Source organism: Acipenser ruthenus, chromosome 5 (assembly GCF_902713425.1).
Source record: "Acipenser ruthenus chromosome 5, fAciRut3.2 maternal haplotype, whole genome shotgun sequence".
NCBI lineage: Eukaryota > Metazoa > Chordata > Actinopteri > Acipenseriformes > Acipenseridae > Acipenser > Acipenser ruthenus.
Genome location: NC_081193.1, coordinates 1,956,710 through 1,974,261, shown reverse-complemented (window position 1 = coordinate 1,974,261; position 17,552 = coordinate 1,956,710).

Sequence of the window (17,552 nt, the reverse complement as noted above, 5' to 3'; positions counted from 1 at the left end):
AAAAAGCTCCAGTTTTGACTCATCTGTCCAAAGGACATTCTCCCAGAAGGATTGTGGCTTGTCAATATGCATTTTAGCAAATTCCAGTCTGGCTTTTTTATGTTTTTCTGTCAAAAGTGGAGTCCTCCTGGGTCTTCTTCCATGGAGCCCACTTTCGCTCAAAAAGCGACGGATGGTGCGATCAGAAACTGACGTACCTTCACCTTGGAGTTCAGCTTGTATCTCTTTGGCAGTTATCCTTGGTTCTTTTTCTACCATTCGCACTATCCTTCTGTTCAATCTGGGGTCGATTTTCCTCTTGCGGCTGTGCCCAGGGAGGTTGGCTACAGTTCCATGGACCTTAAACTTCTTAATAATATTTGCAACTGTTGTCACAGGAACATCAAGCTGCTTGGAGATGGTCTTGTAGCCTTTACCTTTACCATGCTTGTCTATTATTTTCTTTCTGATCTCCTCAGACAACTCTCTCCTTTGCTTTCTCTGGTCCATGTTCAGTGTGGTGCACACAATGATACCAAACAGCACAGTGACTACTTTTCTCCATTTAAATAGGCTGAATGACTGATTACAAGATTGGAGACATGTGTGATCCTAATTAAAGAAACGAATTAGTTTGAAATATCACTATAATCCAATTATTTATTATCTTTTCTAAGTGGTACCAACAAATGTGTCCAGGCCATTTTAGAATATCTTTGTAGAATAAGCAATAATTCATCTCTTTTCACAGCTTCTTTGCTTTATCCTATGACATACCAAAGGCATGCAAGTATACATGATAAAATAGCTTTTAATTTCATCACTTTTCAGGAGGAATGAAGCATTATTTCAATGAGCTGTAAGGGTACCAACAAATTTGAGCATGTCTGTATATATATAGTATAAGGGAACGCTCTGCAGATCTTTACTCCACATTTGTTTTTAAAGAAACTCCATGTTAAAGTTACAAAATGACAAGACAAGCAATGTGAGTTGGCTTACAAGACAATATGCTCCAATGTTTGATTTTGTGTGATACATGTACAGTGTGAACACTATGTAGGAAACGGCAGAAGCAGTGTGTGTTGAATTCAGTGGGCAGAGCTGATATGTTTTGCTGTTGTGCTCTTATTGTAGTTCTGAGCACTAATGTGTTTTGCTGCTGTGTTCTTCTTGTAGTTCTGAGCACTAATGTGTTTTGCTGCTGTGTTCTTCTTGTAGTTCTGAGCACTAATGTGTTTTGCTGCTGTGCTCTTCTTGTAGTTCTGAGCACTAATGTGTTTTGCTGCTGTGCTCTTCTTGTAGTTCTGAGCACTAACGTGTTTTGCTGTTGTGCTCTTATTGTAGTTCTGAGCAAGTTGATTGTTTAATTTTTTTGGCAATTTTCTATATTAAGGTAATTTATTTGTACAGTGTAGGTAAATATACCTGTCAGAAATATAGGGTGTGCTAATTTATTTCAAAATTATAATATCGTAACCTAAAAGATTAAAATAGATGAACCAAGGTCCCAAAAAAGAAAAAAAAAACGAACTGTGTTTGTTTCAACTAAAATAATAATTAAATATCTACAAGTTTCCTTTAAAATCATTACAAGTTCAGCAGTAAAATCCCCCCAGTTTTCTATATCCAGACTGATTGATCTGTGTGAAACACAGTGTAATACAGTCCATCAGATACTTGCACATCCAAGTGGATCCAAAAATGTAAATGTGATTGTGATGCAGGGATATATTAGACCAGATTCAGAACTGTATATTATTGTGCTTGATGTTGCCCTGGATCCAGTGAGATATACAGGCGTGCTCATTTGTTGGTACCCCTCCACAAAAAACGAAGAATGCACAATTTTCTCTGAAATAACTTGAAACTGACAAAAGTAATTGGCATCCACCATTGTTTATTCCATATTTAATAGAAATCAGACTTTGCTTTTGATTTTTTTATTCAACATAATATTGTAAATAATAAAACAAATGAAAATGGCATGGACAAAAATGATGGGACCGCTAACCTAATATTTTGTTGCACAACCTTTAGAGGCGATCACTGCAATCAAACGTTTTCTGTAGCTCTCAATGAGACTTCTGCACCTGTTAACAGGTAGTTTGGCCCACTCTTCCTGAGCAAACTGCTCCAGCTGTCTCAGGTTTGATGGGTGCCTTCTCCAGACTGCAAGTTTCAGCGCTTTCCATAGATGTTCGATAGGATTCAGATCAGGACTCATAGAAGGCCACTTCAGAATAGTCCAATGTTTTGTTCTTATCCATTCTTGGGTGCTTTTAGCTGTGTGTTTTGGGTCATTATCCTGTTGGAGGACCCATGACCTGCGACTGAGACAGAGCTTTCTGACACTGGGCAGTACGTTTTGCTCCAGAATGCCTTGATAGTCTTGAGATTTCATTGTGCCCTGCACAGATTCAAGGCACCCTGTGCCAGGCGCAGCAAAGCAGCCCCAAAACATAACCGAGCCTCCTCCATGTTTCACTGTAGGTATGGTGTTCTTTTCTTTGAAAGCTTCATTTTTTCGTCTGTGAACATAGAGCTGATGTGACTTGCCAAAAAGCTCCAGTTTTGACTCATCTGTCCAAAGGACCTTCTCCCAGACGGATTGTGGTTTGTCAATATGCATTTTAGCAAATTCCAGTCTGGCTTTTTTATGTTTTTCTGTCAAAAGTGGAGTCCTCCTGGGTCTTCTTCCATGGAGCCCACTTTCGCTCAAAAAGCGACGGATGATGCGATCAGAAACTGACGTACCTTCACCTTGGAGTTCAGCTTGCATCTCTTTGGCAGTTATCCTTGGTTCTTTTTCTACCATTCGCACTATCCTTCTGTTCAATCTGGGGTCGATTTTCCTCTTGCGGCCGTGCCCAGGGAGGTTGCCTACAGTTCCATGGACCTTAAACGTCTTAATAATATTTGCAACTGTTGTCACAGGAACATCAAGCTGCTTGGAGATGGTCTTGAAGCCTTTACCTTTGCCATGCTTGTCTATTATTTTCTTTCTGATCTCCTCAGACAACTCTCGCCTTTGCTTTCTCTGGTCCATGTTCAGTGTGGTGCACACAATGATACCAAACAGCACAGTGACTACTTTTCTCCATTTAAATAGGCTGAATGACTGATTACAAGATTGGAGACATGCGTGATACTAATTAAAGAAACTAATTAGTTTGAAATATCACTATAATCCAATTATTTATTATCTTTTCTAAGGGGTACCAACAAATGTGTCCAGGCCATTTTAGAATATCTTTGTAGAATAAGCAATAATTCATCTCTTTTCACAGCTTCTTTGCTTTATTCTATGACATACCAAAGGCATGCAAGTATACATGATAAAATAGCTTTTAATTTCATCACTTTTCAGGAGGAATGAAGCATTATTTCAATGAGCTGTAAGGGTACCAACAAATTTGTGCACGTCTGTATCTATTAAAGTATATATTTGTATGATTGAATTGTTCTGCAAAAATCCAGTTAAATACTATGTATGCAGTGAAGGTTATTTTGCCAATCTTGCAGTCATCCTAAATTAACAAAATGCAGAAACACAGGATATAAGACTAGAGCCAACATTACCCCTCCAAAAAGAAGTTAAGGATCATGAGTTAAATTGACTGTGACCCCTGAATCAGGACCAGTGGAGCTCAGGGCAATGAATCAGTCAACTACAGTAGCTAACCACTAAGCCAGTTCAAGTTTAATTTACTGTCCTCAAGATGGTGACCCTACATGCACCTATCAGCATGAAGCATGGGGGATTAAACTGTTATTTTAGGGCATATATAACAGCATTTTACTATTTTTATTATTTTTCCAGTAAAGAACACACATGTGCTAGAAATATATTTTCTTCATGTAAGTATCAATTACATTAAATCATTGCTCATTTGGAACTATTCCATTAAAAAAAAAAGAAAGATTGAAAGATTGTGACCAGATTGTAGACATTTTCATATTATTAGCATGTCAAACTTATTTTACTCTGGAAATTAAAAAAAATAGATTTAAAAAGAAATACATATAAAAAAATGTGTAGCTAAAATGAAATGAATATATATGGAATATTTCATGTGATACATTTATAAGCAGTTTTCCTTGATTATGGTATAGTATAGTTGTGTAGAAGATGTGTTAATGCACCATGTGCTAACCTAAAGTAGTTTGCATTCTCTTTAGATATCCCATGCAAAATGTTTATTAGCTACAATGACAAGCATGTTATATAAAATGTATAGGATTTGTACAGAATTAGCCTGAGAGTAACATGCAAATAGAACATATACTGCTCTACACTGCATAAGTGAAATCATTGGTTTACAAACTTGTCAATGCAATATGTCAAAGCACAAATGGCAGAAGTTCCACCATATTTAATAGTAAAGTGGTGACAGAGTACGGCAAATTATGTTTCTAATCCTTTCTCAATTCTAGATATTAATTAGGCAAATTATCATTCATGTTTCATTAAGTAATCAAGACTTTTTCATATTTCCTTTCAGCATGCATTCATGAATACTATGTGAGCTGTCTGTCAGCTTAATGTAAAGGAATCTTATCATAACCACAGTGCAGAGCTAACAGCTCTTACATAATGAGCTGCTTGATAAGCAGACAGAAGTGCGGCTCAAGAAAACCATGCATGACACTTTCATTTGCCTTGAAAAGCGATATGCACCAGCTCCCGATGTTCTGTGCTTACATTTAAATGTACACATCAGTTTGACACTGAACACGGGTGTCAATTTAGCATGTAATAAACAATGCTTGAACGTACGGTGTGTCAGATTTTTTAAATATAACTGTGTCCGTTGCAGGGCTTGAGGAACACTGACTTTCACATACAAAACTGAACAGTCGTCTGCATTACTGTATCTGCAAGGAAATAATGAGCCTGTGCAAACAAAATGTGTGCTTTGTTCCTCTGTGTGCGTGCCCACACTTTGCATTTGCAGTAGAATATTTATTTGTTATAACAAATTGGGGCTTTATTCGAACCGTACTGTTTGTATGCATTGCATGCTGCTGCTTTTGGATGAATAGCACTATATTTGTTTAAATTGAAACAGATTATAAAAATGTAAGAAAATGTAATAGCATAATGTAAATTCATATAACATAGTGTGGTTGACACACATGTAGGTTACATAATAAATATAATCGACTATGTAATGTTACCATAGGTCCGTAATTAGTACTAATCTGTGTTTTTTCCCCTGTGCCTACATTTCAATAAAAATGTTTGGCAGAGGGTCATTTCTTGTTTGCTCATGTCAGGTAGCTATCTACAGATAATGACACGTGTAACCTGATCTATAGCAAATAACTCTTTCTGAATGGAAACAGTCCATTAATGACCGAGACTTCTGTTTGTGATCGAGAGGCAGCCTCAGAGGATTGCTGAGCAAACACTGCTCTGAAAACAATCTCATACGGATAGTTTAGAAGTTTTCTGTTCTGCTTAGTATTCCAGGAATATAAACCCTTCAAATCCACACCTTGATTTGTGTGATTGTGAGCAATGGGTCCTGTTTGGCTAGACCCGCCCTCATTCCAGACACCCAAATACATGGAACTTGAAGTTTAATTTGACCTTAAAGCCCCATCTGTCATCTCTCCCCAGCTCAGTTTATCTCTCACATTTCCACTGTCAACACTTCTTAATTGCCAATACATCACAAATTGCACTCGCTTGGGCCAGCACTAAATAAATGCTTGATCTGAACTAAAGTGCCAGATGAGTCCGCTTTTTAGAACTTGCATGGTATGGTATTAAAAACGAATGAGGTAATGTAAATACCTGACAGGATCTTTCTGAACATGTGGTCTGATCAGTACAGCTTCCGCTGTGCAGTAGTATATGTACTGCATTCTCAAATATAAGAGTGCTCTGGGAGTTCATTAAAAAAGGTATATTTAGATTTATTAATAGGTCAAGAGGAGTCATAGGCTATTTGGAAAAATAAAACATAAAAAGTTGTATTTATTTTTTTTGCTTCTTTCTAATCACAGTGGCTAAAATCTTACAGTAACTGGGTATTTCCACCACCAGCTACTGAAACATAAATTGCTAAAGTTCTGCGTTATCTGTACTCCCGCGATTATACTGGGCGATCAATGACCTCATCTAAGCAAACATCCCATATTTAAAAGACGTCACTTGTAAAGTAAATGTAGTTCTTCATGTCACGATTATCAATGTTTCTTTAACGCGAACACAGACACCAGGTGCCTTAAATGAAAGCAGGGCATTCCTGGAAACCACAAATGCTGGCACATTCTGAAATCCTCCCATCTATCATTCACTTTGAGTTGGATATAAAGCTACCTCAGAATGATTTATTGAAAAGGAAAAAAGATATAAAGGAAATGTTTTTTTTGACTAGTGTGTCTAGTCAACATGTTCTTTCTTTATTCTCAGCCCGCAAAGGGGGGTGCAGAATACTAAAATGATGCTTTTCATTTGTCCGTCTATCCGTTCAACTGTCTGTCTTTCACACTCCATAACTCACAAAATAATTAGGCAATGGAGGACTATAATCTTTAACTCACAGCGCTCTTATTGTGATATAATGAGGATCCTCTCTATGTGCCTTCAGGTAACAGCTGCAGATACCACAATACATGAGCCGAGTTTAAAATTGAATTTATTATATAAATGAACAATAAACACACAAAAAAGAAGGTAATGCCTTTGTAATTCTTCTTAATTATTATTATAAAAAAAAATCATGTAGTAGGTACCACTTCTAAAAATACAAACATAAAACCATATTCATTTTATGCATTATTTCTTAAACTGTAGTACTTGAAATAAATAAATAAAATAAATAAATAAATAAATATGTACATACATTAATAAAAAAAAAAGCAACTAATATGGAAAGAAACTGGGACAGGTAAGTAATAGTTACTAACAATGTAATTCCATAAATCTTGCACATTTTGCACACCCATTAGCTGCACTGGTGTCAAATGTGTAGTTTTTAAGGAATCACATGACATAGAAAACATATACAACATGTCTTGACATCTGGTACTACACAGAGTTAAAGAAAGCTCTCAGTTTGCTTGCCTTTCCTTCCCGGAAGTCTGTTACTACTTTACTTCCTTGGTCAGTTCATGCCAGCAATGTCTTCTGGGCTTGTTACTGGCTGAAAGCATGTGTCAGTCAACAGCTAATTGGTTATTGTAAGGAGTGCAAGACAGTCTAAAAGTATCGCCTGCAACTGAGATTTATTTTACCTTGCGTAGTACCAGATATCATGCTTTACAAAGAATATGTTGTAGTGAAGTAGCTCTGTTCCACTGGTTACTGCACAGTCCTGAGTTTATAGAATACACAGGGAGACCACCAGGGAGAGAGTCAAAGGCTAGTTCAACATGTTTAACAGATGCAGCAAGAACAAATACAAGCTGACTGATAACTCACTAAGGTGTATGTGTGTTTCTTTACATCACCGGATCCATCGACACTACAAATACAACCGAGATTTATTTTACCTTGTGTAGTACCAGATATCAAGTTTTACAATGATTTCTTCAAAACTGCACTTTTGAGAACTATATAGAACGTATGGAAAAAAATAAAATGCAAAACTATTTTGTTAGCTACAATTACTTTAGGCTTGTTAACAGAGTAGGGTGTGTTTTTTTCTCCTTTCTGAAGTAACTGTACATAGTTCTGGAAAACCTTTCTTGAATGTTTCTATGTGGGCCTTAATATGAATTTTCTTGAATGGCCAATTAAATATATAAAAATTGTTTGCTAAAGAACACAATTCTTATATAAATAAATGTCTTTTGTCTCTATCTTACACACACAAGAAAGACTTGAAAACGTACTTCCCTTTAGTATGATGTGCTAAGTATACTGTTTGTATTATTGACTGCCTGGACTATACAGGACACAGAATAGCAAACTCACCACTACACTCTTCATTTCTTTAATTTATTTTAGAAGCCAAAAGGATAACAACCAACATATCTAACAGACTTTAAGTAGCCAAGAAAAAAACATGAAGTTGAAATATAAAGTATCTCTAGGATTTGATGAGAAGTTTGATGGGAAAATTGTATTCCTAAAAACACAATTGTTATATGTTAGGGGTTTGTTTTATGAATGCATGTAACCCTCAGTGCACCTTTATAATTACTTGTGCATGTCTGATTAAGAAAATAACTACTGAGAGATGAAGAGAATTAAATAAATCATATTGCAAGAGTATCAAAAGCTGACAATAAGCTGACAGAAGAGAGCTGGTTTGCTTAAGTCCTGGAAAGGGGACTGTGCCTGTGTTAGTAAAGGTTCATTCTCTAAAGTCAAATCACTGAAGTCAGTTATCTCAGTGAAGTCAGGAACACTGACACTTCAAAACAGTTAGACCTTGTGATAACTGGCGTTGCTGGAACAAAGCATTTGGGTTTAATCTGAAACAATTTGGCTGCTTCATGGGAAATGCTAGTGACAAAAGTCAACATGCACATTCTGCCCTTGTTATCTCTTCTAGGCTTAGATTACTTCATTCATTCTGCTTTTGTGGACAAAAGGCATGTGTCAGGTGCACTGAAGTAATCCTTGTACCCCATCCTGCTTCGAGTGACACTGGAATGAAGATGGTCTTTTTGCAGGCTATCAGTTTTCTTTGTAATGTCTAGAATCACAAGGTTATGGTACATTTTTAAGCTTGGAGAACTGGTGCTATGTTTTAAATAGAATAAATTGTTCCCAGTTGTGGCCACCAATGGTTGGTTGTTTATTTGTACTGAATTAAATGCAGCTAGTGAACTGTGCACTGGTTTTGAAAACCCATGATGTAAATGCTTGACTTATTTTGGAAAGAATATTATCCCTCTTTATAAACCTGTCTCAGCCAATAAGCTTGAGCAGAGTCCTCATAATTAACTGGAAGCTTACCGTGTTCAAACTCACAATGTAGATGGCACTGAAAACCTTGATAAAGATTTGTAGTATTAATGTGCAAAATAATAATAATAACAATAATAAAAATAATATTTTTTTCTATTCTTCTTTGATTCAACATGCATTGTGCTAAAGCTTTTAAACAAAGCCAGAGCAGTCTGTGAAGCACCTCCATCATCCAGCCTCACAAAGCTCAGAGGCAGACTTGTTACACAATCTTCTTAGGTCAGCTTTTTTGGGGAATGTTATTGCTGACCTATTGTGGTCCTTTGCATGACCCAGAAAACCACTTGTCCACAGCTTTTCACCTCCACACTGCCATGTATAGGGTTACTTTAGACAGCAATCATTTCACCGCATACTTTCCTATTGAAATGCAAACATGTTTTGTGGAGTGATTTTCATCCCTCAACATAATGCAGATGAAATTACCTAATTTTAAAATATTAGGTAGCCTACATATGCCATATACCCTTAAATATATCACATACTTAATTTCACAACTGTCCAAACATCTAATTTAACAAAGAAAAAGAAAACCACCTTGCATAAAATTATTACAGCCATCTGGGTTTGCTTAACATTTTGGAGAGGAAATATTTGCCTGGCTAAAGACACTGTAAGATATTGTTTCATATCCTGTGGAAGGGTGGTGGGCAATTCACTGACACAAAGAGACAGTACTTTATTTGTAACGCCGCTCAGGCGTACTGATTTATTTGACGCAGTAGATGGCGCTGTTGTCCGTGTTCTGGATACTGACAACAGCAACCAGAATCACGGCATTTACCAATACAGGTATAGGCACAACAAGTGCTCGCAAATAATAATGAAAAACCAAAGGCGAAAGAAAAAGGGAAAATAAAACACAGTAATAAAACTACAAACAAAAAGTTCTGCTTACGCAGTGCCCCCACTGCCGCTAAGCCGGTCAGAACGGGCCTCCGTCCTACGCTCAATTACCCTCTATACACTGGGATGGCCGGAGTTCCCCGTACAACTAAGCACGTCCCCTCGGGTACGTGGTGATTTCTGTTATTTCTTTTCTCGTTAAATTATTTTAAGGCCGGCTGATTTTCTCAGCCAGGTTTGCCTCGTTTTATTTTAAAACTGACGTCTTTCATCAGTGTCACTGGGTATTCCCCAAACACGGCCACCCGAGCGCCCAACCAAACCAGATCTTATGGGCCGAGCAGTCTCCCAAGGACCGCCCCTCAGCCACTCAGAGAGAGGGAAAGCACACACACCCTCTTCTCCACCTCTCCGTGTCATCGCCATGACCGACAGGCGGATCCCACAAGACTGCCGACCTCTACCTGCAGTAATACGGATGTGCCAGACTGTCAGTCCAGATCTCCCCTGCTACACATCCTCCCCCTCAGAATGGCACCACCGGTCCATTCGAAAATCCTACAACCCCATGCCTTCCCGAGAGAAAAAATCTGCATTTTGATGCAGTTTCCCTGCTCGGTGGATTACCCTGAAGGCATAAGGCTGCAGGGCCAAGTACCACCGCGTGATTCTGGCGTTGTTATCCTTCATCCGGTGAAGCCATGCTAAGGGGGCATGATCCGTAATCAGGGTGAAGTGTCGCCCCAGGAGGTAGTACCGGAGTGACTCGACTGCCCATTTTACTGCGAGACACACCTTCTCGATGGTACTATAGTTTTTCTCGCGGAGAAGGAGCTTCCTGCTGATGTACAGGACTGGGTGCTCGCTTCCCCGCACCTCCTGAGACAACACTGCCCCGAGACCTGTCTCTGACGCATCCGTCTGCAGGGTGAACCTCCTACTAAAATCAGGACTGCATAGCACTGGCTTGCTACACAGCCTTCGCTTCAAAGCGAGAAAGGCTCTCTGGCACGGTTCCGTCCACTGAACCGTATTTGGGGCAGCCTTCCGGGTGAGTTCTGTCAAGGGAGCAGCGAGCGTGGTGAAGCTCGGGATGAACTTCCTGTAATAGCCCGCTAGTCCCAAGAAAGAGCGCACCTGGGTTTTGGTCGTAGGGACCGGCCAGTCAGCCAAGGCTTTCACCTTAACAATCAGCGGTCTGATCTGGCCGCTCCCTACTCGATACCTCAAATACTCCGACTCACTCTTCCAAATGGCACATTTCTTTGGGTTAGCAGTGAGCCCAGCCTCCCGCAAGGATTGCAGCACCGCCGCTACCTTACACAGATGACTCGGCCAATCCTCACTGTGGATAACCACGTCATCTATGTAAGCAGCGGCGTACTGCTGATGGGGCCGCAAAATGCGATCCATCATCCGCTGGAAAGTGGCTGGTGCTCCGTGCAACCCAAAGGGCATGGTCCTAAATTGGTACAACCCGAAGGGAGTCGAAAACGCCGTCCTCTCTCTGGATTCCGGGGTCAGGGGTATCTGCCAGTACCCCTTTGTTAAATCCAGTGTCGTCATAAAATGAGCCGTGCCCAGACGCTCCAGCAATTCATCTACCCGGGGCATGGGATAAGCGTCAAACTTCGATTTTTCATTAACCCGCCTGAAGTCAATGCAAAATCGAGTTGACCCGTCCGGCTTATCCACTAAAACAATTGGACTGTTCCAGTCACTTTGGGACTCCTCTATTACACCCAGTCTGAGCATCTAGTCAATCTCCGTCTTTACTACCTGCCTTTTGCGCTCAGGTATACGGTACGGCCTCTGGCGAACTAGCGCCCCCGGCTCAGTATCAATGTGATGATGGGCTACTCGAGTCTGCCCCGGGACGGGAGAAAACACATCAGGAAATTCCGCCACCAGCGCCCGCGCCTGACATTTCTGTGTTGGTGTCAGATTATCTGCAATCTGTACCGACCCTTGTTTCGCCAACACAGAAAGATCAGGTCCCAGGTCGGTGACGTCATCTGCTGGCGCCTCTAACAAAGCCTCCTGCTGTAACCAAGGCTTCAGCAGGTTTACATGGTAAATGTGCTTTTCTCTCCGTCGCTCCGGCTGGTAGATCTCATAATCCACCGTCCCAACCCGGCGTGTAACCTCAAACGGTCCTTGCCACTTCGCCAGAAGTTTGGACTCAGAGCTGGGTAACAACAGAAGCACCTTATCCCCCGGCTGAAACGTGCGCAACCGGGCCCCCCTGTTATATTGGGTCTCCTGTCTGTGCTGAGCCTGCTGCAAATTGTCATGCGCCCATTTTCCCACAGACTCAAGACGTTTGCGCAGGTCCAACACATACCGGACAGTATTGGTCGAATTGTCCTGCTGTTCCTCCCACATCTCTCTGACCAGATCGAGCACACCCCGGGGTCTCCGACCATACAGCAACTCGAATGGCGAAAAACCCGTGGAAGCCTGGGGTACCTCTCTGATAGCAAAGAGAAGGGGAGGAATCAGCTGGTCCCAGTAACGCACGTCACTACTAATAAATCTGCGCAACATGTTTTTGAGGGTCTTATTAAAGCGCTCCACAAGACCATCAGTCTGGGGGTGAAACACCGAGGTCCTAATGGTCTTAATCCCCAAAAGTTTACATGTTCCGCGGACTAGCCGGGACATAAAGTTGGTGCCTTGGTCGGTCAGTATTTCCTTGTGGATCCCCACCCGGGAGAAAACCTTCACGAGCTCGTTGGCAACAGATTTAGCAGACGCAGATCGTAGGGGAATGGCCTCTGGATAACGCATAGCATAATCCAAAATGACCAATAGGTGTGTGTATCCCGCCGCACTCCTTTCTAACGGTCCCACTATATCTACTCCAATACGCTCAAACGGAGCTTCCACTAGGGGCAATGGCACCAGTGGAGCTCGTGGGACGGCTCTAGGGCTAGCTTTCTGACACTCCCCACAGCGTTCGCAAAAACGTCTGACGTCACCATCCAGCCCCAGCCAATAGAACCGTGTCACAAGGCTCGCTTTAGTCTTGTCCCTTCCCAAATGACCAGACAGGGGAATAGCGTGGGCAAGCTGCAACAAATCATCCTTAAAGGGCTGAGGAATGAGCAACTGGTGATGCACTTCCCCCGTCCTGGGTAATTTTTCAACACGGTACAACAGGTCTCGATCAATTTCAAAGTGAGGGTACGTGGCGGCGCGTCTGGGCTCGACCACACGACCATTAACCACCGCTGCTTGGTCAAAGAGCCTGCCCAGCACGTCGTCACGCCCTTGCTCGAGTCGGAAGTCACGGGAACGAGCTAGAAAATCAGCTCCCATGGCTTCCAGCTCGGGATCAGGTCGGTCCTGAGCGGAGGCAGCAGAGCCAGCCCCCTGCGCTGACTCCGCGGCCTCCCCGCCAGTCTCTTCACCAATCGCCCCCACCTGAAACTTCTCGGACTCCCTCCATTGCCAGCCCTCATTCTTAGCGGCCCGGCGTTCCCGTTTAGTTTTGCAGGGTCTAAATCTGTGGCAATAGCAATCCGGGTCACGAAAGGGAAAGATCTCGCCAATTACTTCCTCTTTCTTAGCCAATTAGGAGGACGGGGCCGTCACAGCAGCCAACCAATCCCGGTCGATGTGGCTCACCTCCCAGTTTGTTCCACACATCAGTGAACTGGTTTCTCGCCAGGAAGCTTCAGCAGGAGGTGGAAACACAGGACCCATCAAAGGGGATCGACGGTAGGGTGGCCGCGCGAGACCCCGGTCCAACACCGCAGCAGCCCGTGGGTGACCCCACTCTGCCCCAGTTCTTGGGCCAGGAGCTCCCACCGCCACACCCCGTCCAAAGACTTTGCTACCCCTTCCCCCCAGTCCCTTCGCCCTCCATGGGGCCAGGGGGTGATGCTGGTGTAGCACGGTTTCCAGGCGGCTTAGCGGGTGTTGGTTCCGCTGCCTGGTATTGCTCTGCCAGTTGGATCGCCAACTCTAGGGTGGCGGGTGCCTGCCGTTGCACCCACACCCGCGGTTCTGGAGGCAAGCACTGCAGGAACCGCTCGACCACCACTACCTCCACCAGCCTGGCAGTGGTGGTGGCTCCCGGGTTCAACCATCCCCGTGCGTAATCCTGCAAACGATGTGCGATGACCCTGGGGTGTTCCTCTGCCGAAAAGTTCTCCTCCCTGAACTTGCGGCGGTAGCACTCCAGAGTCGCACCCACGCGGTAGAGGATGGCAGCTTTCAGCATGGGGTACTCCATCATTGCCGCCGGATCCAGGGTCCTCGCCGCCGCCTGCGCCTCCCCTGTCAGCTGGGGCAGGAGGTAGCTAGCCCACTGCTCGCGGGCCCACCCGGCAGAGATAGCCATCGCCTCAAATACCTCCAGGTATGCTTCTGGCCGGTCCTCTGCCGTCATTTTCGTGGGCTGCTGTAGCCATGGGTCTGGCCCTGCAGCTCTTGCACTCCCCTGCACCACCGCAGTAAGGGTTTCCCGCAGGAGATCCATTAAGGCGGTGAACTGCTGGGGATCCATTCTGCTCCCTGGTTTTGCACTGCTTTATGTGGGCAGTGCCAGTGAACCCCACTTCTGACACCACGTGTGGAAGGGTGGTGGGCAATTCACTGACACAAGGAGACAGTACTTTATTTGTAACGCCGCTCAGGCGTACTGATTTATATGACGCAGTAGATGGCGCTGTTGTCCGTGTTCTGGATACTGACAACAGTAACCAGAATCACGGCGTTTACCAATACAGGTATAGGCACAACAAGTGCTCGCAAATAATAATGAAAAACCAAAGGCGAAAGAAAAAGGGAAAATAAAACACAGTAATAAAACTACAAACAAAAAGTTCTGCTTACGCAGTGCCCCCACTGCCGCTAAGCCGGTCAGAACGGGCCTCCGTCCTACGCTCAATTACCCTCTATACACTGGGATGGCCGGAGTTCCCCGTACAACTAAGCACGTCCCCTTGGGTACGTGGTGATTTCTGTTATTTCTTTTCTCGTTAAATTATTTTAAGGCCAGCTGTTTTTCTCAGCCAGTTTTGCCTCGTTTTATTTTAAAACTGACGTCTTTCGTCAGTGTCACTGGGTATTCCCCAAACACGGCCACCCGAGCGCCCAACCAAACCAGATCTTATGGGCCGAGCAGTCTCCCAAGGCCCGCCCCTCAGCCACTCAGAGAGAGGGAAAGCACACACACCCTCTTCCCCACCTCTCCGTGTCATCGCCATGACCGACAGGCGGATCCCACGAGACTGCTGCCCTCTACCTGCAGTAATACGGATGTGCCAGACAGTCAGTCCAGATCTCCCCTGCTACATATCCTTATACAACTTACAAACTGTGCCTCTTCACTGCCAGGGAATGAATGAATAGAACAATAAGAGAAATACTAATATATATTATTCACAAACACCAAAAAAAATCTCATGTGCAAGAACAACAAAATAAAGCATCATGGTGAGGCTCTAAGCAGATATGTTTGGAAAGATAATTGTAAAGATATTAAGACACTGCACCGCTGCTGTGGAAAAAATGCTAACCAAATTGAAGGAGGTGTCACGATGTGTTGTGTCTCACTGAAGAAATGCTGCATCTTCTTTTTGCATTGGCATCTTGACAATGAGACTCCTCCAAGACACAAATTGCTCGTGAAAAAGAAATGCATTTACTTAAATATCACATACAGAAAAGTGTTAATTAATACGCAGACATTATATATTGATGCACAATCAATAGCTCATTGGGCACATACATAATGTTATTTACATTTTAAATAGTGAGCAGATGGGTTTGTTGATTGTTTGAGTAGTATTGTTCCTTGGGATAACAAAATACTGAGCTCAAGTCATGTGATTTCATGAAAAAGCCATGTGCTTAGTGTTTGGTATTTGACTTAAAATTGCTAAAACGAGCCGATTAAGAATCTGTATGAATACCCATTTGAAAAGACATGATTTTAATTAACGCAAGAACAGCAAAAGATACGATGTGCCCCGCTTGAGTAATGAAGATCGCCTAGTTTCTATTGGCATGATTGAAGGCGGCCTGGTAAGTGAAAGAAGTTGATGAGAATGAGATGTTCTGCTTCAACAATCAGCAGACTAGTCCAGAGAAACCAGGAAACCAGCTCTGTGAGGGACAGGCCACGTCCTGGAAGGCAGAGGGTCACCACACCAGCCCAGGACTGTCACATCTAACTGATCCATCTGCGTAATCGTTTTCAGACTGTAGTGACTACAGCACGAGAAATTCCAGGAAAAAATATCAGCAGAATAACTGTAGCTCGCCATCTGCATGAAAATGATTTGCATGCTTGGAGGCCGTTCAGGGGTAACATGTTGACAGCTGAGAGACAAAATCGCCATCTTCTGTGGGCCAGAGAACATCTGAGGTGGCAGCAGAGAGAGTGGTGGAGTGTTTTATTCACAGATAAATGCCGTTTTGCCCTTATTCAAGCCAACCGGTGGGGCGGTGGAAGTGTGATGATGTGGGGAGGAATCTCCTTTAACACAAGAGAATGCCTTTGGTGCAGATTGAGGGCAACCTTACTGCTCAGCGATACATTGACGAAGTCCTCGAGGCAACAGTTTTTCCGTTCCTGCAAGCCAATCTGGAAGTGTCGATTTTCCAGCAGGACAATGCAAGACCACACAGTGCTAGGATTACAACTGCATGACTTCCAAAAAAACAATGTTGAGGTCTTGCCATGGCGAGCAGTAGAACATCTGTGGGACCAAATCGCCAGTGCCATCCACAGGAGACAACCGCGACCAGCCAACCTTCACCAGCTAGCTGCAGCTGCACAGGAAGAGTGGCGGAACATCCCACAGCAGATTATCCAGAGGATGATCAGGTCTATGCGTCAGCGCTGCCAGGATTGTGTTAATGCTCAGGGAGGTCATACCCGAGACTAACTTTGTAATGTTTTCATTTTGACAGTGTGTCACGTTTCATACTGAAAACGTATCATGATTCTTTGATCTGTATTTTTGTTCACATTTTCTGAGATTTTGTTTGATATCTATGTTTAAAATATTTGCGTTTCTTTTGTGCATCAGTATATATATATATATATATATATATATATATATATATATATATATATATATATATATATCCCTAAAAGAAAACTACATAGAAACCCAAATTAGCATGAGAAAAAGGTCAGACTTATTTTTCCATGGAAACCACCTCATTGTTGACATATACATAAAAGTGACCAGACGTCCCACTTCTGGAACACTGGTCCCAGTGTCCCCAGAACTTTTCTTGGGACACTCATCTCGTCCCGTTCCCCCCCGAGCATCGCCGCAGTGGTAACAGACAGAATATTGTATTTTATTGTATTTTCAGGCAGGCTGCTGTGTTACTACAATAGATAGGTGTGACTAAAGGGAAGGCTGAACGACCAGTAGCATTAAACAGTGGTTGTACAATGCCGTGCAAATCTAGTGAATTACTTAACAGTCAACATTCATATTTGCAAACAATCACAGAGCATTCCCTGTGGGTTTATCCACTGACTGTTGCTAAAATGAACTCTCACTGTCTGAAGAAGTTAGGCTAGGGTAGACTAACATGAATGGCTCATACAGGTGTAACCCTTATTGAAATACTACTACATCAAGAAGTCAATATGTTAATATGTGTTCTGTATTAAAAAGGGTAGAACCTATTCTACTTCATTATATTCAGATATTTGTCCCTGCAGTAATATATATATATATATATAATGTTTGTGTTTTACTGATCTGAATTATTATTATTATTATTTATTTATTGGCAGATGCCCTTATCCAGGGCAACT